This window comes from Melozone crissalis, unplaced genomic scaffold (assembly GCF_028551555.1).
Source record: "Melozone crissalis strain CALT ecotype California unplaced genomic scaffold, PUWL_Pcris_2 ptg000013l_1, whole genome shotgun sequence".
Classification (NCBI taxonomy): domain Eukaryota; kingdom Metazoa; phylum Chordata; class Aves; order Passeriformes; family Passerellidae; genus Melozone; species Melozone crissalis.
The window spans coordinates 6,102,645-6,128,174 of record NW_026535791.1 but is presented as its reverse complement, the minus strand read 5'-3'; the positions used below and the strand labels follow the sequence as shown (position 1 = coordinate 6,128,174).

Here is a 25,530-nt window from a genome sequence, read left to right as displayed (position 1 = left end):
GTCTGGCTGGCAACCGAATGCAAACAAGAGCACCTTTGATGGTGCCTCTGCTGGGAGAGCCAGAGCAGCCATTCTGCAGGAAAAGACAGCTCATTTTCTCTGTGGATTGCCGTCCTTAGAGGGGCTGTAGGTCAACATTGCTGAGCAGCACAGGAGACAAAACCACTGAGGTATCTTGAGCCTTGCTCTCAGATACATAGGTATGGCGGGACATTTGGGACCTTGCTCCTGGATTTTGGAAAGAGACAGATGCCAAAACTTGGTGGTGAAATTTCAGAGGCTAACTGAGTGAGTTAATGATTTCATTAGTCCTTTGAGTGGACTTTCCTCACTGAAGATAGATGCCCTCAGTCCTGGGAGAGAAGAGAATGGCCAGCTGATGCACCTACAGTGGTAGGGAACCCGTCTCTGTGACCTGCAGCTCTGCAAGAGCTCCAGCCAGCCTCATTTCCCTGGGACCCCATCCCAAAACTCTGTCAGCCACCTGTCAGAGCCACACCCTGCCCCCAAGCAGAGACTGATACCACCCTGCAGTTCCATTACCCCAAGGCTGGAACTGCCCTGCACATGCCTGACTCTCCACAGGTGAACACCTGCTGTTGAGAGCACACATGACCCAGCCATGTCTGTGGACTCACTCTGCTGCATTTGGGGAGGAGAAGCAGCTGGAGAATGGACTGGGCTAGGGTCAGCAGGAGGGGATGGCTGGGAGGAGTGCACTGAGCCAGCAGTGCTGCCTGGGCAGGGCTGGACATGTGGTGGAGATGTGAGGACTGTGGCCTGGCACAGGAGATAGCCTGGGCACCTCAAGAGTCTGGGTCAGGGAATGGGACTGTGAAGAAGCCTGTCACAGAAACATCATCACTGGCCTGTCAGAATGGCTGACGAGAGGCACAAAATGAGAAAAAATGGGGGGAAAATGGCTGAAGTAGAAACTGTGGTACTAAGGAGATAATGGGATGAGGATGGTCAGAAGGAGTCAGATGAGGGCAGGAGACTCTTAACATCACAGCACAGAATGGAATTTCTGCTCCTTCATTGTGCCTAGGAGCACAGAGATGGCTAAAGATGTCACAAGCTCTGAGCTTGGCCTGATACCCTGGGCTCTCATGCACATCCTGCAGAGCATTCTCTGTGCAAAGCAAGGCAGAAAGAAGCACTTCAGACCCATGAACTGCTAAATTGCAATTCAGTGCAAATGTTGCCCTGTGGCTGCCAAAGCTGAATGCAGAGGAATAAGAAACTTGGATTCAATCCCAGGCAAGGCATGTTTGGTCTGATGCAAACAAACATGTTTGTATTGATGGGGACCTCAAAACACAGCAGGAAACAAAACCAATCCCTGAGCACGAGGGGACTCTCATCCCACATGATTCAGACCAAGATGTAAGAAGTGTCAATGGGGCATTTACAGTGGCAGCTCTGCAAGGCAATGGGACCTCAGGGCTACAGCTGTGGGCCACTGCCTGCACCCTGCTCTGCACTCATCCTGCTGCAGATGCCTCTGGACCTGCTCTTCTGCTCAACTCTGCACTGCCCCACATCAGGCTGGATGTTTTCCCCCAGAATCCTCAAAGGGGATTTGGCTTTGAGGTTTTCCTTTCTTTTTAACTTGTGTTTGGAGAGGCATTATGGTCTTTTGTTGTATGATGCCTATTGATCTGTGCTGCTGCAGTGAAGTCTGTACCTGCAAACTCCTTTCTTTGTGTTCTGGGGAGTTAGTTCAGTTTTCCTGACAAGACAGTGTCTTTGCAGGTTCAGGATCCTGTTCAGGTTCAGAATAAGGATAGGCATCACTTCTGCATCTCATCTCAAAGACAAGCAATGTGGACAGCTCCATATCTCAGAGAATAATGTGGTTGTAATAATAAATCTCAACTTGTTTCTGGTGCTTTCTTCCCAACAGCAGCCACCTTTTCAAATTCTCCTCTGCGATTTGGGCAACATGCAATATGATGTTATGTCTGCTTCTTAGCTCAAGCTGAAAACTTCATATAACCCAGAACTGTACAATCAGAACTGAGAAAAAATGGAAATCAAGAGATATATGGCACCATATCTACCAAACATGGTAAATGATAAAGCTCACTGTTTTTTTGCTGCTGTCCCATTTGCTGTGCTATCTGGCAAAAACTAACCCAGGTGAGGACTTTCTGTCACACTGCAGACTCCCTACACAGAACTATTTTCCCAACTCTGTGTCCCCAAGTCTTTTCCCTGCCTGCTCCTTTTCATGTGGTCCCTCCTTTCTGTTACCTTGGACACAAGGTGTGTGTTTGTAGCTACTCTGTTTTTCAGCTTCAGGAAAAATCCAACCTCCAACTATCATTCAGCCTCTGAATTAAGCTTACTTTTTTCTCCACTTCCCTGTCTTTACTCTTTACTTTCTCTTCCCTGCTCTGGTCTAAAAAAAATTAAAAATTATATTTGGATTTTGTTACATAAACAAATAAATGACACACAAACGAAAAAAGTACAACTATCACGACTTTCACCTTTTCAAGTGAACCAGCCCCCAACTCCAATATTCTGTTGGTTATTGAATCTGGATGGAAACTCCTGAAGACAAATTTCTGTCATATAGACATCTTTATCAAAACCAAAATGTGTCCAAGGAAGATAACAAGCAAGAAAAATTTTCATTTAGATCTTCCAGTGTGCTATCCTGTTTTTATTATTCCTTAGTATGGAATAATGGGTATTGTAAAATATTCCATTTTGATAATGTCAAAACACAATGGTTTGACACTTTTATTCATTATGATGTTACTGTAGCACACATGTTTTATCATTACCTAACTTTTTATTACAATGCTTTCTCTTTATTAAAGTTAGATGAAAAGGTACTGAATTACAAGGCAAAACCTTTTTGATGAAACTTTCCTAATAAAACACCAAAATGTTTGAACTAATCTACTTTCACCAAGGCCTTGTGCACTGGTGACACACTCACTACAGCTTAAGGTTTTGGTTTTGATTTATTAATAATAATTCCTCATTAAATTTTGTTGAAATGGGATGTGCATTTAAAGCAAACAAGGGTGTTCCTGACTAAATGTGTTTAAGCTCCTGAATTCAGGCAAGCCTTTGCTGTGTTCTGTCACAGATGAGGCTGAACTGATATGTAGAAAGGAGATGTTTCCAGGATCTTGCAAAGCTGAGACACGAATGGCTGAAACACATCATTCTCCCTCTGCTCTGCCACATGTTCCTCTTCTTGGCTTTCAAGTAGAATCCTGTATAGTAAAATCCTTGTTTGCATGCCCCTGCAAACACCAAAGAGCCTGCTTGTACAACACATCTGAGGGAGAATACATTTCAGTGTTTTTCCTCTATCCTGCAAACATTTACCTGGACTGACAGGAAAGCCAAGCATTGAGGTGTTTGTTGGGTTGGTGTCCACCACCTCACATGGAGTGGTGGAATAGTGGCAACAATTAATTAAGCCCGACTACCAAAGAATAGAAACAAATCTCTATGGAAAATAATAGAACATTTCTGACTTCAGTAGGATTGTGAGAAAAGATCCAAAATGTTATTTTGGTGTTCATAACAGTTTGGAGTTCAGTGGGAAGATATCAGTGTACTCTGAACTTTAAAAAACTAAATTCCCTGCCCAAGCATTGTGTATTGCTTCTCAGATCAAGACAGCTTTTGTACACGTCTGATTGTGTAAAGCAAAGTGAATTCATCAGTTGGTGAGATGGAAAGTCTAAGGAGGAGCCATAGGTAAACTGCTGTTGAATTTCTTCTTCATAGGATAATCAGAGACCACCTTTCAATATTCTCTGCTCCATGTGGTTTTTGGAGTAGAGATGGTGTAGGATTTTCCCTTTTTTTTTTCCTCACAGCAGTGATGCTTTATTCACTGACTTCACCTTTTAGCCCTGCGCAGGTATTAATCATTTCATGAGACACTCACAGATCTGTGACCTCTTCTTCTGACTTCATGCAGAGTGTTGATCTCTGACTGACTCTCCTGCATTTGCTCACCTGTATCTGCCTTGGCACAGAGGAAGCCAAAAAAGCTGGTTACAATAACATAAAAACCCCTATATCCTCTCCTTTCCACAGCAATCATAAAAATCTCATGAGGGACTTGGCAGTTTTCTTGTGAAAATTCTGTTCACTTTTCCTAATTCAGTTACCACAAGCAGAAATTATTAAAACTGTGACTTTCACTCTAGAGGTGTCAGGGCTGGACCCTCCCTGACTGCTGTTCCTCCTCTGGGAGCCCTGTAGGAGAGTTTTTAGTCTTTACTGTGCATTCCCTGTAGACTCAAACTGTAGGGAGAGCATGAACATTTGGCTATGCCTTTCCAAAAACCTGTAGTACCTTCTACTCCTTTCCCTGCCTCCTAGAAACAGTCTATCCACCTTGGTTACAGCCTGTCCCTCAGACTTTACAGCAGAGAAGATGCACTGCCCACCAGAGCTGTCCACCCTGGAGCTTAGCAGCAGTGCCTGGGCTCTGTGGCTGCTGTGCTTCAGCAGGGATGCTAGTCATGGCACGAAGGGGAAAGGTGAAAGGATCATAGCCATCACTGTGCTCATTTCCACCAGACTTTGGTTCCACTTTCTTTAGTGTAGGGTCGTGGCAAGACGTGAAATACTGGACAGATGGAAGGTGTATTTCTCTCCATTGTCCAGCTGTGACTCAGAGCACTATAAATTGCTGAAGATGTTGCTTTCATGAATCTTACATTCTTCCCCTTGCTGATGGATGTGAGGATGTGTACAATACCCCATTGTCTGCCATCCTACATGATACAGGCACTTGCTCTCTACTGTACTTTGGCTGGTTTGTCTCCTCGTGTGTGAGTGCATTATACACACTGCCACCACCAAAATGAGACTTGTCTATACCCTCTACATTTTTAACTACAGAATTGTTGAAATGTTTGGGGCTCATTTTTTGGTTTTTTTTGGGTTTGTTTTTTTTTTATTGGAACTTAAACTTGTGAATCTAGCATTTTTGGAGAAAGAATCAGCAGGACACATCACCAAGCTACAATAGGTTCACTTTCATGTGGATGCTGTAGCAGGCAAGCCTTCATGGAAAAACTCTGAATGTGAATTTAGCTAGTTTTGGATAAAGACGCCTTTCAGCGTCAATAAACACCATGAATGCAGCCACGGTAGAGTTACAACTTAATGAGATGAGGGGAAGTGCACAGGGTCAGGCCTCATCTCCCGGCCTCTGTCATGCTAATCAGCTGGGCAGCCTGCAGCTGAAAAACTGCTGGAATTTTTATTTGCATTTCATTTAGTTGGAAGGAAATTGACCCAGATGGTCCACAAAGGCAATGGAAGGCTGGCAAGCAGTCTAGTGCTGCACACTTTTCCGAGGGGCTGCGCTTGTCCGTCCATCCCTCTTGGAGCCCAAAACATAAAAGATTAAAACAGCGTAAGGGAATTGATTTCATGATTTTTAGATAATTTCCCTAAGATTTCAGAAAAGACCTAAAAAACCTAATTTAATCAGCCAGGAGCTCAATAGTAATTAAAGGGAAGAAAAGCTGAGATAATTAAAGAGGTGGTGGGGATTTTTGCTGTTGCTGGTGGGAACCTTTCTTAATTAGAAAAAGTCTAAAATCTAAATGATGTTAATGACGACAAGCATGAACATTTATTGCAAAGACACTGTATTCTTGGTCAGTTCTGATGATTGATTGCCAAATCTGATAAACTTCCTTAGAAAAAGCTAAAATAATTTGCTACGGCATTTGTGCAAGCTGAGTATTTCCATGTGTTTGCTCAAATGAAGAGTATTGGTTACTCCTTTGGCCAAAGCTTAGATATTTGCACAAGTGTTGCTTGATTCTACACCATCTGCTCATGGTTTCACCTGTTTTGCCTTGAAAGCTTAAGTAAAGCTCTGACACTTCAGATTCCACCTAGTTTTTCACTGAATTTTTAGAGATTGCAACATTTCAGAGCAAGCGCAGCAACCTCATCTGATGGCATATCCACTTAATTGGAATATATAAAGCATAACTGCAATCCTAAGGGTAAACCTTCAGAGTGAAATGGTCATGACACCCCATGAATGCATGAAGCTGGAAGAATAGGCTGGGGATCCCTTATCTTCTCCCACTGTACCAATGAAGGTTCTGCCCTTCACCTCCACACTTCCCTGGAAGGGGGGAACTGACCAATCTCCCATTTCTACCAACATTACTCCAGTCCAGGTGAAGCTTCTGTCTTTGTGGATAGTTTGGTAGCCCCAGTCTGCAGTGTGCCAGCTCCTCTTGCCTGGATAGTTACTGAATATGAGTAAACAACTCTTCCCACTGCAAGTCCTGGGGTACACCACCAAGGTGACCCAAACATACCACCTGCTTCCTGCTACAGTGAGACAGACACCTGGCCTTTGTCTTCCAAGGAATCAGTGACTCAGCCACGAGTTGTCTCGAGGATTGCTCCTTCCCGTGGTTAAGACAGTCACACTTGAGCTTTGATTTTATAAAGCTTACACAAAGAACTTGTCCTCAGTCCTCTATGCAAAGCAGATTGGGATCATTTCCATTTCCAGCACAATTAATAGTCCCAAACTGCTCCTAATGTTCCTGTTAACATTTCAGTAGCTAAGAAACAATGGAAGAATGACAGGAGGTCATAAGCTCCTTTTCTTGATCTGGTAGTGGTCTCTCTAGTAACCTAGGGCAATTTATAGGACAAATATTTATAAGGGAGATAAGATTTATGTGGTTCTGAGGGCCAAATAACCAAGATGGAACACCCTGAAATCATACCTAAGAACCATAAGGCAGCATGCACAGCTACTGTCCACACTGAAAGAGTTTCAGGCACTGCAAGTCCTAAATTATCTCTGAAGATATCAGTACTTTCCATGTGGCTTCCAACACCACATCTTGCCCTCCACTGTAGAAGGGAAGGACTCTGAATTTTGGAAGTGTCTCAGGGACTGAGCACACTGCATAGGAGTAGTGTTGACAAGCAAGTTAACACTTTTACTTGCACACATCCTCCTATCCACTTAGGAGCTGGGAGGTTATAGGAGAAAATGTGGAGGCCTGAAGTGTTCAGATGATGCACATTAAACCTTGAAGTTTGAACATGAGAAGCTTCTTAAAAACACTTGAAACAGCTCTTCCCAATGAGGGTGCCAGTGGCTTCACCACAGGATGCCCCCCTGGAAGTAGCAGCAGGCTCAGCAAAGTGAAAGATTTAGGAAGATCAGGTCAGACATTCAAAATCACTTGGACAAACTGACTCACAGATATTGCAGCTTCTGCCTCCTCAGGAGCCTTCTCAGTGCAGAAATCCAACTTTGCAAACGAGTAGGGAGTCAGTGCTAGAACTGAGTGGAGCAGGCCCTGGTGCACAAGCTACATTTTGACTGGTGCCTGAAATCCAGATGTAAACCAAAATTGCCTTATTTTCATATTGGCAAGGCAGAAGAAAAAAAAGCCTGAGGTAAAGGCAGAGCTTTTAAATTGTAATTATGTCACTGTTGACCCAGAGCTGTGCCATCTGCAGCGTGTGTGACATGCTCACCACCGAGCTGCCTGCTCCAGGTCTCAGCGTTGCAGGAAACCATCACTCAGTGTCTGGGGTAGCTGTGGGTGCACCTGGACTGAGCTCACTGCACCACACATGAGGGCAGCAGCAGGCTGGGCATCAGGAGCCACACTTATGAGCCCTGAAGGATGCCTACAGGGCAGGTGTTGACTGAGCTTGTTCTCTGCCCCATCTCGCTCATGAAGCTCATGTTGAAGGAGTTTGGATGAGCACAGTAGAAATGGAGCTAAAACATGAAAAAGGAAAAAGAAATCAAAAACCATATGTGAAAAACTAGAACTTTTTTAGAAATCATTCATTATGGTTAAAGAATCTTGCTATCACCATGGCACAGGTTTCAGCAGCTATCACTAAAAACGGTTACCAGAACAGAAGCCGTTGCTGCTGGAGAAAATGGAAGGATTCATTTCAATTAAGCTAAAATAAAACTAAAAGCTATCAGATAAACTAAACACAGTTCTGGGATCGATGAGTCTAGTTGTCTCTCACTGCAAGGCTCTGAACCCTGCTGGTTTCTAAGGATGTTTCAAGACATTTCAGTATCCTTACCACACTTTCCTTAAAGATTGCAAAAGCAAATTTGTTGTTTCTGCTGGAATCCTAAGAAGGTCTCTGGCAAAACAGGGAATGTTTGCTCAAATATCTAGCAAGGAGAGCTGCAGACTGAGCTGGGCTCTGACTAACACTCCCTCCCTGCTCAGCAGAGATTCCTGCTGCACCAGGGCTCAGCCTGGGGCCTGCACACCTGTGAAAGTGCAGGCAAAATAGAGAGCCCAGCAAGGACAGTAATAATAGCAGCAAGCCCAGAGAGGTGATAGACAAGGAAAGAACTGGAGTTGCTCTACTGTATGTCTGGGATTTTCTGAAAATATTTTTCAAATGCATCAGGACCTGCAGCAAAGGAGCAGAATGCTCTTGCTGCCCATACAGGACAAGAAATAACCAACTCAGATGCAGTGTAGGGATTCCCATGAGACACTTGGAACACTTGCTAGCGGTGTGAGCAGTGAAGGACTGGAGCTATCCTGGAGAGGTGTGTGCTGTCCAGCAGCTTGTGGAATACTCCATCTGACAGGTAAGGGTGGTCGTGTCTTATGGTGATGGTTTGTACTAGAAGACTCCTTGAAATACCCTCCAGCCTTATTTTTGCAACCTTTCAGAGTGAATCTGCTTTGATGACTCCAGCTCTCTGAATATCTTTGGTTTTATTTTGTAGAGTCACCTCACACCCTATGTAAGGATGTCTGCAAGGATTCATCCCTCTGAAAACAAAATAGTGTCAAGTATAGGTCTCTAGTATGTGGGAACAGCTCAGCTAAATGCATTAGGTGTGCAACTTCTTGTCCCAAGTCTGAATTTGGTTTTTGTGAGCCAATAGAAAAAGTGTTATAGAATTGACAAAGGGAAATAATCTCAAAAAAGCTAAATTATTTTAATGGAAGAAAAATCACGCTAAATAGCTCTGCAGTTACACTTAAAATTCAACAGAAAGTTAATTCATTAGTAAAGCCACTCAAGCTTGACTAATAGCAGTCTGAGCCAGGAAACCTAGTGATTTAAAGTAAACCCTTAGCTGTGTGCATAACTTGGTGCATATGATGCCAGCTGCAGAAATTGTCATTTCAAACCTCGCTATGGGTTGGCACAATGGGAACAAATAGCTCTCAGCTGCAGGTGAAGCCTACCAGACCTTTCTCCTCAATCTTTGTATAGTGTCAGTTCTTCTTAAAAAACAGCCATTAAATTATCACCATTGTCTTGGGGGAATGGTGATTGATGCCTCTTCTTTTATGCTAACCCAGCTTGTCTCTCTGCTCTAAATGGCCTTGTCTTTGCCATGGCTGTTGGTAGCACATCATTAGGGTTTGGTACTGGCTCTCAGCTTGGCAAACAAGGCTGTCAGATGAGGAGGCTGTGCAGGATAACACAACTCTCCTCAACTCTTCAGTGCAGAAGGCCACAGGCTCCCACCTGATGGGGCTCAGGCAGGGCATTTTGCAGGGAATGTCCTTCCCACTGTGAATGTTTAGGTGACAAGGTAAAATACCAAGGCTTTGTGCTCCCGTGGTATCACTTTGGTGTCATCCCAGCTGTCACCTGGGAGGATGCACACGGCAGAGTGGGAGCTGCAGGAACTCCCATGATGGCAGCGGAGACAAACCCAGCCATTTTGGGTGTTTATGTTGGCATTCAATTGTGTTGCTCTGTAGTTGTGCTGGAAATGTGAGCCGCTCCCAGGCGTGCTGGTGCCCTGCAGAGGATGGCTGTGCTTGTGCGCAGCTGATGCTGCTGGTGAGAGTACAGCCATACACCTGCAGAGGAGAGCTGGACAGAGAGGGGAGAACAAGGAGAAAGAGAAAGCTCTAGAGGTCTGTAAGGACAAAAAGCCTGAAGTGCAAACTGGTACAAGCCCCCAGCAAGCACAGAGGTACTGGTGGCTGTCCCTGTGACCCTGGGTGCTTTGTGCTGTGCTGGATTCCCCAGGAAGCACAACATGGTTCCAGAGGTGACCCTGGCATTCCTGTGGGCTGCCATGGTCAAGACCAACCTCCCTGCCACACCCCTGTGCTGGGCCTGGGCCTGGACCTGGGCCTGGGCCTAGGCCTGGGCCTGGGCCTGGGACTGGGACTGAGTTGGGAGTCTGGCATGCTAGCACTGCACTTCTGCATGAAGAGTTTTCAGTCTGAGCTATGATTTCAGCTCAAGTAAGTTGTTTTGCTGTGTCTTCCTACAAAGCAAGAGTAACTGTGGTACACTCACAGGCGACTTCTGAGAGCAAATTTCTGTGGAGCTGTGGGATGTCTTGACAAGGAGATTAGGGGGGCAGGGAGGAGTGTTTGAGGATACTTTTATTGTGTGAAAAATCTGTCTCCTAAGACTATAAATCTTGCAATAAAAGAGTCAGGCTTTACACCTCTCTGGTCCCACGTGTAGCATCACCCTTCACTCACTGGTCCTGCTCCCCCTTTTCATTCCTTACTCATTTTGGTTGCAAGTTCTTCAAGCAGCAAAAGTTTCTTGCAACATATCTGAATCAGCATAACATGCCTCTAGTGCTGACTGCAGTTAATCAGGATAAAATGAGCCTTAAATGCTTTATTTTTTCATTTCTTCTCCTCAAATAGCCATAGTTTGAATTAGCTGTAATCTTCACAGTTCATAGGCTTCAAACTTCCAAGTAAAGACAGCAAGTATTAAAATAAAGAGGACACATCAAAATTGTTACTTAAATTGATAAAAAAACTTAGCCTATCAGTTACACATCCTACCTGGGATGCGTGTGAGGCTTGCCCATGTTTCTGTCCTTCAGAGATGTGCAGCCTGAACTCAGGGGTTGTTACCAGGGCTCATATTTTTAAGCAGCCTGACTCAGGAGGCAGCCGACATGTGCTGCAGCCACCGGAGCATCCAGTAGGTGTCACATGGACAAAATCTCTTCCTCTGTGAACCTTGTTTGAGCCAAAGCTACCCACCGGACTAGTGAGACTGGGACTACTACTAGTGAGATTACTATGGTGTTCAAGACATAAAACAACCCTCTACACAGTGCATAACGTAGTTTCCATTTATCTCAACTTTTATCCTTTTTCATTTTCTTTTTAGGAAGAAGAGAGATTGAAAACATTTCTCTTGTGCATTGGCTATTGGGTGCAGCTCAGGTCTCTGCACCACAAGAAAGATGTGGTAAAGTCAGAAGACAGAAAAAGACAATGAAAATGACTCTGGGGTGAAGCAGCCAATTTATGTGGAGACACTAAAGAGGCTCCTTGGTTCAGAGGGGAGAGGGCTGAGGGGTTATGTACAAAGGTCACCAAACCACAAATGTGATTGGTAAGGCAAACTTGGAACTGCTGTTCAGTCAGTCCCTTAATCCCAGAGAGTGCTCAGGGAAACTTGAGAAGTTCAATTTAAAGCAGAGATCAGTGCATGGCTGGTAGCAAATATCTGGAAATGGTGTCCAGTGAGGCTGCAAAGCTGAGTAGTACCAGCAGGTTCCCAACTGGATTAGACACACCTGGGAACAGCAGGCTCTTCATCTGGGATTCAGGATCTGTGCAGGTACCTCCCACTAACATCCCATCACCTCTGGGGCTGGGGGTTCCACAGCAAGTGACAAAAATCCTGTGCTCTCCCTCACAGGAGCTCCTACTGCCCACAACAAAGGAGGAGTAGATGGGTGGATGAGGGATGACCCTGACCCTGACCAGATGACTCTGCCCTGATCCACTGGGGTGTGTATCAAGTTCACCTTCTGCAGTTTTCTTCCCCAAAGGGTTCTTGCTCTCCCAGAGCCCAAGGAAAGCTCTCTCTGCGAAGGGGACCACCTTGGACTGGCAGGAAAGAGGAGCATGCCATGGCCTAGAAGGTTCTCACATCTCTCCATGTGGTCCTGGAGCTACTTTTATTCTGCTCTGGTGGTCAGAAACTATATTCCTTTAATAGAAACATTGTTTTAGAGTGACCCTGTTTATAGTCAACTCCAAACAGCTTTTTGCAAATGTTTTCCCAAACACAAAATAATCAGTCTTCTTTGGTGGCATTCAACTCCTTCTTCATCTCATTCCTTTCCAGAAATGTGAGGGCAATATGGTTTCTTAGGATATTCATGGACACAGAGTCTGGCAAACATGTTCCTCCATGAAGAGTCACAGTAGGAGGGATCATCTGGTAAATCTTCAAAGCTCCAGGAATTGCCCAATTGGACATGAGAAAATAGTGTCTCTAAGTTACCAGCTATGGCCCAGTCACAAAATAAAAAAAAATCTTGGAAATGTGCAAAGCAATAGACAAGGAATCTGCAGACAATCCAGAGACTGCCCAGTGCTGAGCAGAACGCTATGGGGGAATAATTAAGGCAAACAAAATCCTTCTACAGATAATTTTGCAACAAGAAAATGGCAAATAAACCAGCTCTGTTCAGGACTCCTGTTCTAAATTTTAGAATTTTTGATTTTGTACAAAATCAAAATAATAGAAAATAATGGTTCAAAGGGCTGTTTTAGATTTGGTTTGGTGGGTCTTTTCCTTAAGTTTGCAATTGCTTCTTTTGAATGAACACTATGCCCTTGGAAGATTTCTGGGAACTACAGAATTCAATCAAAAGTTACTTCCTTCATACCTCCAATTTTCTAGCTAGCTTTTCTGTAAGATGATGTCCTGCCATAAGCCAACACCAAAGACTTTCTATGTGCTGTGTCTTCTTCTTCCTTTCATCTTTGATGTGATGAGATACGTAAAATCATAATTCCACGAACCTAGAAAGAGAAGCAGAGCCTACACTTTTTTACAGACCTACAGCTACAGGAAGGGGATTTAACCTGCTCCTGGACTTGCTTTTGAACCCTTAAACTCATCAGCGATCCCATATGAGCTGCTGTGTTTACTGAGTTGATTCATTTTATGGACTAGAGCACTGGTTTTGCATCAGGAGCTGGATGCATCCTGCTGGAAGCTTCTCAGAAAGCATTTTAACTTCTTCAAAGCTCCTGAGAGCATTGCTACTCCAAGTGGCCATGAAGACTTCTAGCTGTTCAGAGGGAAAGGGAAAATGGTGGGTCTTGGGACGGCCAAACTTTGGCTGAGCAGGAATCCAAACATAGCACAGGCTAACATCTCTCTGCTCTTTCCTTTGCTCTCTTCCTCCTCTTCCCCCTTTTCTTATACTCAGAAGATATGTCCCTCATCTCCAAAGGCACCAACCCCCTCAGCCTTTAAGGTGAGTGGGGACCCTCTTAGTGAGGAGCTGTTTTCCCTGGTCCATGGGCCTGGTGCCTTGCCTGTGAGAGCCCTGGAAAAGTCAGGTTTCTTCACCAGGTTATCTTGGTTTACTCCGATTGGATTATGGGGACTCCTGCCCTGTCATCACTGCTCCTCTGTTCTGCTTTGTGTTCACAGAGCTGAGCCTCCAGTCACATAACCCAATACATCTAGGCAGCTGAATCTCCCTCCCAGTGCCAGTCATGAAAACAATTTTTTCTGGAAGGTTGTGCCACCAAATACTTGGATCTTGCATGATAACTTTTATGGACATTATAAAACTGCAGATCTTCTTGAGGCAAGCTGTTTTTGAAGATCTGTGTGGCCTGTCATTTGACTAAAATTCACTCTCATGTTTGCAATTTATTTTTATTTCACTCCACTCTTCCCTTTGTAAATAAACCATGAACCTCTGCCAGGCAAGCAAGGTGACCGGTCCAATCCAGATTCACAATGGCATTCCAGGGGAAAGACAGGGACCTTGACTTCTGCTCCTGGCCCCATCCCCTGCCTCTGGACTGCCCCTGCCAGTTTACAGTCAGCCTCCCCCTTCTCAAACCCACAACATCAACTGGGTCAGCCACATGCAGAAACATCTCTGGGTCCTTCTTACTAGGGCTGAGTGAACCTCCAGGTTTTTGTTTGATGTCTGAGTCCATGCTGAAGCCCAAACTGAGACTTAAACCTATGCTTATTCTCTAAAGCCCTAAGGTTTTATGCTGTGTTTCCAGGCAGACCAAACACTAGGCATAAAATTTGATCTCCAAATGCAGAAGGTTTATTTCCTGGTACAGTAAAAGCTGATCACTTCTTTCTCCCTGATAGTGTGGTTGACCCTGAGCATGTCAAGAGTCTAATGTAAAGCAACAAATCTCATCCCCGCCTGTCTGTGTGCTAAAGAGATTTAAATATTATTTATCTGCCCCTGAACTTTGCTATGCCCTGTTGAACAGATGACTGGGGGCAAGAAAAAAATGGCCAGTGGGACTGTCTGCAAGCTTCAACTTTTTTTGTCCTCATTTAAGAGAAGGAAAGCTCTGATGAATTCCATCAAAGCTCTTGAAAAAACTGGACAAAACTGCCACTCCAGCTATAGCCCACACTTCAAATGGCCGTGTGATGGCCTTTTCTGTACGTTACATAGTTCAAGGAGGCAGTGAAGTGCTCAGTGGAAGATTTTGTATGGGAACTTTAACTTCCCATTCCATTTGACTTTTGGTCTTTAAAATACAGGTCAAATCAATGAATTTAATGAAGGCCGTGGAACACAAAGGCTTTGCCTTGCATTTTGACCTAGATAAAGGAGAGTCAGTCCAGGTCAAAAGGCTTTAGCAGCACTTTAAGTGGTTAGTACACAAATGTGACAGAGTGTTTAGACTCTCGGAGACTTGCAAGACCCAGTGACAAGCCGTTAAAAGTATTTGAAATAGCTGCTTGAATGAACTTTGATAAGGTACCGCTATTGTCTTCCATTGTCTCTTTCTTTTCATACCAAAACACCCCCAAAAGAACAAGAGCCAATGAATGTATAATGCAGTCCCACTTTTACTGGATTTGGGGCTTCTTTTGGCCCTTTGGACTTTTTTTGTGCACGGTTTATGCCATTTTCATTCATTTCCTCACATTAAGCCTTTCTCAGAGGCCAGTGATTAATGTGACTTGTCAGTAAGAGCTTTTAAAGTGCAATGATACTTTCAGAAGCTATAACATGTCAATCGAATCTAAGATTAAGAACAAATTAAGAATAAATTTACTCTCAGTGAACCTTCTTGAGGGATGGAGCTACCCTATGGGAAGATGGTGGTGGAACTTTCCAGCTCTTACCTCTCAGATCCAGACAGCTGAGGAACAGCTAGCTCAGAGCAGCAGACCTGTATGTTAAATTCTGGATTCATACCTTTCCCCCTTTTGTTTTGGGATTAAACAACTTGGTGAGACCATGAGGCACTTAACACACATTCACACACTCTGTGCCGGCATCTAAGTTAGGTGTTTGAAGTCAGCTTGTTGGTAAAGTTAAGTTTCCATCATCAAAAATAAGTATATTTCAGTGGTGGAAAGTGTACTGACAGAAAGCACTGGATCTGCCAGATCTGCCAGAAAGCAAATCTCCATTTAAATATGTAATTATTCTTCATTAGCAGAAAGCATTTGTCCAAAGAAAACTGGTAAAATGTGTAACAGTTCATTATGCAGAACCAAATTTGTCTAGAAAGACCAAAATCCTAGTTAATTTGCGCAAGGCAGAAAGGTTCAGTTTTGTTTTGCTTTTCAATTTTGTTGTAAAAAGTCTGCTTCTTGAAAGCTTTCCAGGCCAGAGATCAGCTTCCCCCTTTATAATAGGAGCTATTAATGCCTGAAATGGGCCACTCTAAAGAACCACATGTCCGTTTCACATGGTTTGATAGCTCCAAGATTTTGCTCACTGTGCTTTTGGGACTTTTCTCAGTATTCTCTATAGTGAGATTTTTATTGTATTTTCCTCTTTTGTCTGGTTTTTGTGTTAGAAATTTTTCCCTTATTCATTGACCAGCAACTTTCTGTCACCCATCTTTGACTTTTCTTCTTACATCTGCATTAAAGCTGTCATTTACTTATGCTTTTTCCCCTCTCTCCATATTTGGCAGCAAAAGCCTTCATCAGCTTTTATTCCTTTTTGTTCACATTATGACATAACCTGCACAAAGTGGCACAGCTCCCCAATTCTTGTATATAAAATTTGCAACATTTTTTGAGACGGGTCAATGCCCATTTTTGGGATCCTTTTCTTTATCTGAGTACCGTGTTAAAACTTTTTGCAGATGTGAGCTATTCAGGAGCAGCCTGCGGCTGCATGCAGAGATGGGGAAAAGAAGAAAAGGCCTTCCTATTTTGTGATTGCCATAGTAACTCAAACATTGCCAGGGTGTTTGTCGGTTTGGTAGGGCACAGCCAGGGAATTTTATTTCCTGTGCAATCAAGCCCTCTACTGGAGATCATGGCCTGTATGACACAGGGTTACAGAGAGGACAGTGGGCTTGTTAGGCCTGGGATTAAGCATTTCACTTTAAAATAATACCCATTTGTATCCATTTTGTTCAACATAACAACAGCTGCTGGCCTTGGGATGACAGGCTTGCCTTTTTAACCGGAGTCTCGTATGACATTTATGAATGAGACAGACTCCATTCATTTTCACTTTGGATTCACACTGGTTATTTTTGGTTTTTTTGATTCTTCCTTTCTTTAGCCATGTGGTCATAGTCAACATTGTTCCTGCAATTACATTTGTGGTTTATGAGAGGGCAAAATCTAGCCTTATTCAGGGTGTCAAACTGTGACTTTCATCTGGGGGGAAACAGGTTAAAAATGAAAGGAGAAAGAAGTGAAGAAAGTATTTTATGTCAGTGTAGTGCAAGCTTTCTATTAAACCAATGATACAGATGGAGAAAGAAACCTTCAGGTGTAGATTTTCTTCAGATCTACAGGGTACAGGAACCGCAGACTGCAGGCAGAAAAGGTTTCTGTCTCTTTTCTGGGTCCTCTTGTTGCTCCAAGAACTTCCCAAGTTTCCAGACTGTGACAGACACCACTACTCCCTGCATGCTGCGCTTTGCATGCACCCCCCCATGCCACTCTTTACACCTATCAGACCATTAAAAAAGCTCTCACCCTCCTCCCTTCCCTCCCTCCCCTCCTTGTTACTCACCTCCCTTCCCTCCCTCCCCTTTTCCCTCTCTCCCTCCCTGCCTCCCTCCCTCCCTCCCCCATAGTGAGCTTCAAATTTTTTATTCCTGAATCATAAGAGAGGTTCCAAACTAGGTAGGACCACAAAGTTTCCTTCAGTGCTGGTGACTGAGGGAACAAAGAGGAAAACCAGTTTGATGACACCAGAGGGGCTACAGTCTGACTTAGACAGATAAGGCACTTGCTTGAGCTGATGTAGAATGAATAACAAAGAAAAGAGTGTACATTAAGGTGATGGAGTGGCTGATCTTCTTAAGCCTCTATTTTCCATGATCTACCTGCCTTCAGATTGAAAAGCTGAAGATTAATATTCAGCTATTCCCCTGAAGCAAACAGGATTGTAGCCCATTGCTACTTCTTTAAATATGCTTAAAACCCTGGATCCAGATCACTCAGTCCACAGTACCTTAGCAGCCTGACCATGCACATTACCCATTAACCCACAGAAGATCTTCCTCAAGGCCAGCTTTCCTCTGCATCACCCTGCTCCACTTTCTGCACTGAGGTGGCAAAGTTAACATGGAGATTCCTGAAGAGGCTGCCCAACATGTGCACCCTTGCTGATGTGCTGCCCACCCCTGGGGCTGCAGTCCATGACCTGCCCTCTGAGTGCCCACGGCCCACAAACCAATACTGTGACCACCTGTAACTAATCACACACAGTAAGGCAGAACCTCTGGAAATACCATCTCTTGGACTGAGAGCAAGACCCATCTATACTGCAACCCCAATTCTGCCCTGAGATCAATCCAGTGATCTCAAAAAGGCTCATATGCATATCTTCCTTCCCAGAGGAAGACTTTCTTCATTAGCATAAAGCTGTCTGCATTCTGTGCTCTTGTGGCCTCTCTATTTTGCCAATAAATCAAATTTCCCATGTCATCTCTTTCTTCCTCCAAGCCTAAAAAACAATCCAACTGAGAGAGCCACCATTAGTAAAACAAAAATCTTTATGCTAGCATAGTTGATGATCATAGTATTCTTTAAATATTTTCCCATTTCCTCTACCAGGAATTCTTCTTGTCCCATTACAGCAGGTACAAAATATTAGGGAGTTGGCATGCTTTTATGGTGTCCATTACCTACAACAGTGAAATCAGTCACACTGTTGCCAGTAAGCAGTTGAACCAATACCAAATCATCACAGTGTGATGCTTGGAGATACTCATAACTCCTTGGAGATATTCACAAGTCTTCTGGACATAGTCCTGGTCAACGAGCTTTAGGTGGCCCTGCTTGAGGAGGTGGTTTGGACCAAGTGACCTTCAGAGATACCTTCCACCTTCACCTCCTCTGTGATGCTAGGTTGAATGCTGAGTGTCATAATAATGCTAAAAACTCTTTATGATATTGATGAACTAATGTAAATAGCCTTCAGAAAGGAAAGGTAGCAAAAATAAGCAAAGGATATTGAACTTAAAGGATAAAATAGACTGCAAAACAGCTTCACTTCAGACTTGCACCAGCATAAATTCACAGTAACTCGTTGGTTTATGGATTTGCACAGATGTAAAAAAAGGAATCCAGACCAAGTCTGGTAGTTCTAAAATAAGGTGTCTTAAAGGTAAGTTAAGTACAGCAATACATGGAAAACTATTGTTGTGGAAAACTTCACTTGGAAGCCATTTCACACCTTGCTTAGTTACATTATTTGTAGAAGAATTTACCTGCTTTTCCCCCCACAAGATGCTTAATTTATAAAGTTTACAAGACCAAGCAACTCAGAATATTGTATCTTTATTCAACTGTTTCCATCATGGTCAGACCTATAAACACAGCTCTGGTTTAATGGGATCATGGTTGTTCTTGCAAGGGAGTTGTGACTCACTAGGCAGCAACTTTGCCTTTCCTACAGCATAGGAATTAGGATGCTAGAGGTACACATTTGCCTTTAGGTTAGAAATATTAAACTTCAGGGAGTGGCGACCTCTGAAATAGAGAGGTTCTATGCCTTTTATATGAATTCCCAAATTTACCTACATAAAATACCTACTCAATTCCAGAACTAAATGATAGGAAAAGCTTACTGAAATAGCACAACACATGGTGTAATCTGGTTCTAGGAAGAACACGGATGTGTCTCAGAGCTTGTTTGCAAGGTGTGCACATCTTTCTCACTACAGTTGTCACATTAAGATTGTTTTATAACAGCTAAAATACACCTCTGAATTGGGAAAATCAGTAGACTGCTATTGTAGCTCAGATATTTCGAATTTAGCAGAGCTTAGAAGCTACTTCCATGTTTTTATCCTTTGCAGAGAGAAGCTTGCTGAGGGATTTAACTAAACCTCAGTACAATTCTTCTCTGCGTTATTGCTTCACCAGGTACTTTAACGTGATATAAGCACAATGAAAGCCAAATAAAACCTGCAGCCAACTCCTCCTCAGCAAGGTACACAGTGTACAGCTCCATTGCTGCTGCTGATGGAAAAGGATGCACGGAGCAGATGCCTAATGGCACAGGAGAGAGGAAAAGAGCCTATGCTAGCCATGGCACGGCTGTAGTTGGCTCTGGCCCTGGAAGGGTTAAATGCTTTGTGGTGAGGTAGGACAAACTTCACTTAAACTCAATTCTGTGGCCAGTCCGATTGTTTTGACACCTGCACTATGTGAGGGATGGCATGGTCTCCTTTGTGGTGCATAATGACACATCTTCATTATTGTTCTAATACTCTGAAAAAAAAAATCCCTAATCTTTCTGTGGTGCCAGTGACTGTAACAATGCCGGGACGTTTTATTTTCCTGCTTGCTCTCTCTTTCCCTCAGCCCGCTATTGTTGCCATAGCCACGATGGTGCAGTACTGCTGGTTCGGTGAAGTTTCTGTACTGTACCGCCCTGAGCTTATTGTTTAAATCTGTATTATTCAACTGTTCTGAAGATTTACATTTTTAATGGCTCATTTATGTAATCCCATAAATAAAGTAGCAGAAAAGCATCCCACACAAATGAGTGAATTGGGGTTTGAAAAAAGCTGCTGAAGCAGGTCACTCAGGGTCTCAGCTGCGGGGCCTTGATTGGTATCAGCGATATAACCACTGTGGCAATGGACTTAAGACCACCCAGTCAGCCCCAAAATGGTGCATTACCAGGGAATAGTGGAATAGTGCTATAGTTCAATCTCCCCTATTTAGCAGGGAGCAGAGTTCTGCTGCAAAAACCATTTCAGCCTCAGGCTCATTTACCTTATAGCTTTGACAGCTGCACCTCTCCCGCCTTAAAGTTTAGATGATTAGCTTTTCCCTCCTTGCAGCTGATGGCGATACGTTTTTTTTTCTTAGCCAGTATATTCCTGAAGGCTGATAAATTCCCTCTGAAGAGCCTGTGAATTCAAGCACCTGTCTGAAGAATTTGTTTTACAAACTGAGCGCTGAGATGGAGATACATTCTAACAATTCTAAGCTTCTGTCCAGTGCTCCCCTTGCTGGCTCCCTCCACACACACAAATCTTTCATGAACTGTAAACCCTCTGAGCAGGGCAAGTCTATTTAATTGGTTGTGCTAATAAAAAGATGGGGAAGATATTTTGTTTCCAGTCAGTTCTCACCCTTGAAAGTTGATTTTTGGTTGTAATCTCATAGAGCAGCCTCGGGGCTGCTGTGCATTTGGGGTGCTCGGCCTTGGGGCACCCGCTGCGGCTCCCGAAGCATCCTGCTCTCCAGGACAGGTACCAGCAGCTGCCTGCATGGCTGGCACCTCGCACCCTTACACTGCTGGGCTGAGTCGGTAGGAGAAACCCACCTAATCCCAGGCTTGTGACCCTGGCACAGCTTTGGGCACACCAAAGCCCCAGCCCAGAGGGTGCCAGGCTCAGCGTGGGCAGCTTGCCTGGGACTGCCCCATTTAGGGTGCTGCAGCCAGGCAGATGTGAGGCGGCATTCCAGGGGCTGCAGGATGAACTGATGTCACTGCAGAGAGCTGGTCCTCAGCACATGTCCCCATCATGGGACAGCCTGGGCTTCAGGGGAACTCACATCACAGCAAGACTGGGTAGCTGGGGCAGGGGGACAAGCCTGACAAATGGACAATGGACTGGCACTCCTTGTCACCCCAAGAGCTCTCCTGGGGACCCCAGTTGGCACAATACATGTGGAGAACAGTTTGCTCTCCTATCTCCTCCAGGTGGACACCCCTACATCCGCAGCAGGGAAGCTTGGCAGAGGCACAGACTGAGGCCCTGCCACGGGGAGCACCTACCCCTAGGGCCGGCCATTGCCCACCCCCCAAATGGTACCAACAGGTAACAGTGGGCACCATCCTTCCCCTGGCAGCCAGGCCCAGTCCTCACCGTGCTGCTCCCACGCATTCCCTCCTCCAGGAGAGCTGTGGGAGCGCACGGCTGTGAACACAATGCCATCCACCCTCCTGGTCTTCCCAGGGCATTCAGGACAAGTGCCAGCCCAGGCACGGGCTGGAGGACAGACAAGCACCACACAGAGCTGCAGTGCTGTGACCTTGTGTCCAGCACCCCACCTGCAATACCTGGCCTGCTGAGACACACCAACGCTTCCCTACACAAGCACAAGCATTCCAAATGCAAAGAACAAGGTGTTTCCCCTAATTCCACAGCAAAGCAGCTCTTCACAGAGGTGTATGCCTGCAGGAAGCTCTGCCGGCAGATAAACTGCAGCGATCCACAGGCGAGGGGCAGACAGACAATAGCCCTTCCTCAGTTTACCTGCTGGATCTTGTTCTGCCTGGCTGCATGGAGCAGAGTCAAAGGAAGCTGCTCGGAGGGAGGGAGCAGGCAGCAACACAAAGGCAGGGAGAATACCAGCCAGCCCAAAGGAACAGTGGGGAAGCTGGTAATTGGGCCATGTGTGTTTGGCTTTCGCCAGGCTAGCAGGTTTGTTTTTCCCAGGCTGGAGCCTAGGCTGAAAGAGACACGAAATTATTAAAGAACTCAACCTAGAAAGGACAAAAAAAAAGGAAAAAATGTTAGTAGCAACGGCTGGAGGTGAATCTCAAGTAACGGGAGTGCAGTGGGGGCTCACCATTCCTTTCCAAGGGCATAGATGCCTGGGAAAATATTTCAATAAGCAAAGAAAAATGAAGTTTAGATAAAATTAATTCCAGTTGACTTTTATTGCTAGTTTAACTCACTTCTTAGCTGGGAGCTTACTCCTGCTACAGAAAGGTAGAGCTGTGCCTTCCTGGTCCCTTTCTTGTCACATGAAATTTCCTGCAGAGATCCGAGTCTAAATGAGACCTGTTGATGAGGCAGATGCAGAGGCACCCTCAGATATTCCCCTGTAGTGGGGCTGATCCTCAGTCCTTTTGCCAGGCAGACATTGCAAGGAGCTGTGCATCTACCTGCAGGTCTGCAGCACTTCTGGCAGGCAGGATGTGTGCAGGAGCTCAGTGCAGCAGAACTTCCCTGATACACACCAGCTGTGGGTTTACTCATTGACACAGCACCAGCCACCTCGCTAGGAGCCTGGGCTTTCTCACAGAGATTTATTTAACCAGACTGACTCAGGTGCTTGCCATGAAGGAGGTCTTTCCACTAGCCATGCCCCACACAGCTTCTTGCTGGAGTCCTCAGGGAGGGAGGTGGAGAGGCAGAACATGGGAAACTTCACCTTCCTCTCCTTGGGGCATCCCCCAACTTAGTAAATGGACACTAGGAGTAAAAGAAAGGGGTAACACTCAAGCTTTTCTAGACAAAACATATTCTGTTCTCCAGGCACTTAGCAAGTGCCTCTCTGCATGGAGGGATTCAGAGAGGTACTGACCATGCAGCACTGCCTGGAGGAGCAATGGCAGGTAGGGAAAACTGTATCTGAATATAATACACAGAATCAAGACAAGGTAACAGCTCATGCAGGGCCTTGGTTTTCCTTCATGTGTTATACTTCTTTCTTAATACTACTATTTTTTGACTTAAAAAACAGTTCATTACCAGCAACTGTCAGTTGTTGCTTGTCTTGATGGATTAGTTGCTTGCTGGCATTTTTCTTTGAGAAATTTTAAATGGCAAGCATTAGGCAAACTTTCATCCCTCATGTGGTTCTTTAAGAGACATGGGCAATTCTTACCAGGAAAAGCTGGAGAATTCAGAAGACAGTCTCAAGCCGAGCAGAATGCCCACTCAAGTTTCCCAAAACCAGGCTTTGGTTGTAGTTACACAATTGATATTGAGATGAGTGGTCAAATTGCTGCTGCAGCACGTTCTGCAGGCAAAATTTTAATGCTTTCTTTTAATCGGGGCCATGTGCTCTTTAATATTTACTCTTGATTATTTCCTATTGACAGTCACTAAAACAAAGTGTATATTAATGCAGGCAGGAGTTTCATTCATAGATGGTGAGCTACAACAGGATTATTTGCAAGTGCAAAGATCACTCACATGAATAAAGATTTGGTGGATCAGTGACTCCACTGGTAAAATTACTAAAATCCTTCTTCAAACACAATCCAGATATGTTTTCTTGCTACTTATCCAAACAAGTCTGCTTTTGTGCTGTTCCAGCTTAATTAACTGAAAGCACATAATTATTAGTGAGAGCTTCGACAGGACAGGAGAGGAAACATGCTTCTTGGTGATCAACTTGCAGCCACAACAAAAAAGAACCCAAACCAGCTCTGTGCAGGAAAAGCAACCCCCTCCTGCTACATTATTCCATTGATCTACAAACATTTACATCTCCTTTGTTAACTAGTTTTCTGTAGAAATTTCATGATCACTAAGGAACAGTCTTTCAACTGCACCTCAAGAAACTTCTGGTTTAGAGTGATGCAGTCTAAAAAAGAGGCTGTGTTTTTGCCCTTAAGTTGTGTTACACATGAAATCTGTCAAGCTTTTCTTGGACGTTCAAGATTCATTGTAAATAATTCAAATTGGATTTACAAAAGAGAGGAGGCTGTACAATGAATGCAAGAACTGCATGTTACTATCTCTCTGACAGTCAAAACTAACAAAAGCATTTCACGAAGGCTAAATAAAATTTTTTGTCCTCTTTCACATTGTTTTGTGATCTACATTCAGTACCAGATGGATGAAAATGAACATTTGGAGGATTTCTATCTAACAAAATAATAAAATCTAAAGAACAAATTGTTCTGGGATGGCAAGAGAATAGTCTCACCTGAATAAACTTTATCCACATAATGTGCACTGAAACTAAACACAGACAACACTGGTGGCTCACACATTAACAAGGAACACCTGCGAAATATCGCTGCAGCAACACTAAGGTAAGGTGCCTTCTCTTCCCATGGGAGTACTTAGGGAAGCTGAGACGAAGTACATACTACTTATTTACATATTTTTTTAAGGACAAGACAGTTCTACAAGTAACAAGTGCACAGCAGTTAGCAACACATTTGGAAAACTCATGTATTTTCAGAGTTAAATCCTATCTTTAGGTAGCCTTATAAACATGAGGCTGGGGCTGCACAATATGAGCAACTGCAGACAAAATACACAACTGGCTTTGTGCACCCAAATTCTTATTAAAAAAATCACTGTGCTCCCTTCCAAGTTTACCCATTCTGTGATTCTATAAAGAGTTGCCTTACAAACAGTTAATGAGCAGTGGAGGATTTTGTTTTTATTAAGTACACTTACAAAAGCATTATAAGATGGAATTAACCAATGCAAGATTAATAATTAGTCTGTATTCTGTAAGTCAGAAAAATGTGGAATTGAATTTGAAGCTACCACCACCACAACTAATGAAAAGCTTTCTCCAGTTATCAGTGCAGGTCATGTCAGATCCTTTAGCTGAGCATTTCCAGTGTGCAAGCATTATCAGCAATCCAGACTAATTCTGAGAGCATGCTATAATCAGTTTCCCTACCTGAAAGCCTGGCATAAATTAATATAGCATCAACAACAGCCCTTATCCCAAAGTGGTGTTTGAAGGCCTGAGAGTTGAAATCTCTCAGGACAGCATATACCAGCACAAGCCAGACCAGCAAGAATTCACAAAAATTTGTTCTGTGGAACATCTCCAGTCCAAATTCTGACCAATGGTGAGATGAATTCTCTGCTTCAAAGTCACATCCATCCAGCAGTGTCACTGCAGCAGAACTCAGCCAGCGTTATAGCTGCTGTCCTTCCAAAATGGATTATTAAGGAGTGCACAAGAGTGATTGTACTCAGCAGAATAAGAAGTGCAAACACCATCTGTTTATTTACACTGAAGACACTCCTTGTATTCTCCAAAGATACTACCTTTTCATTGATCCCACTTAAATAACTGTAAATTTTCTGAAAGGCTAAGAGGTCTATTTTAGCACTGTGGGTCTTGCAGGGAAATAGAGGATCTGTGCATAACTCCTCTGGGGAAATGTCCAAGTATCCCACTTCATTGGATATGCTGAGCCTGCCAGTGTCCAGCGGGCTCAGCGCCAGCATTTCCACCTTCCCGCTACTCAGAAGAGCAATTCCCAGCTCCCGCAGCAGAATCCAGCGGAGCAGCCCCGCTTTGTCCCTCAGGAGCTCTGGGGGCCCGTGGGTGCCGCGGCGAGGCGCGCACTCGCCTATAGGTGGCGCTGTT

The 25,530-nt window shown here is 44.2% G+C and overlaps 1 protein-coding gene across 1 annotated transcript in view; it reads left to right on the top strand.

The window, feature by feature from the left end:
* Nucleotides 1–10,928: 10,928 nt before the first annotated feature.
* The window catches only part of MTIF3 (mitochondrial translational initiation factor 3), a 132,232-nt gene continuing 117,630 nt past the window's right edge, over nt 10,929–25,530 (top strand). Inside the window, exon 1 of the mRNA XM_054272123.1 lies at nt 10,929–10,932. The gene's annotated coding sequence lies outside the window, so the exon portion shown is untranslated. The remainder of the gene's footprint in view (nt 10,933–25,530) is intronic.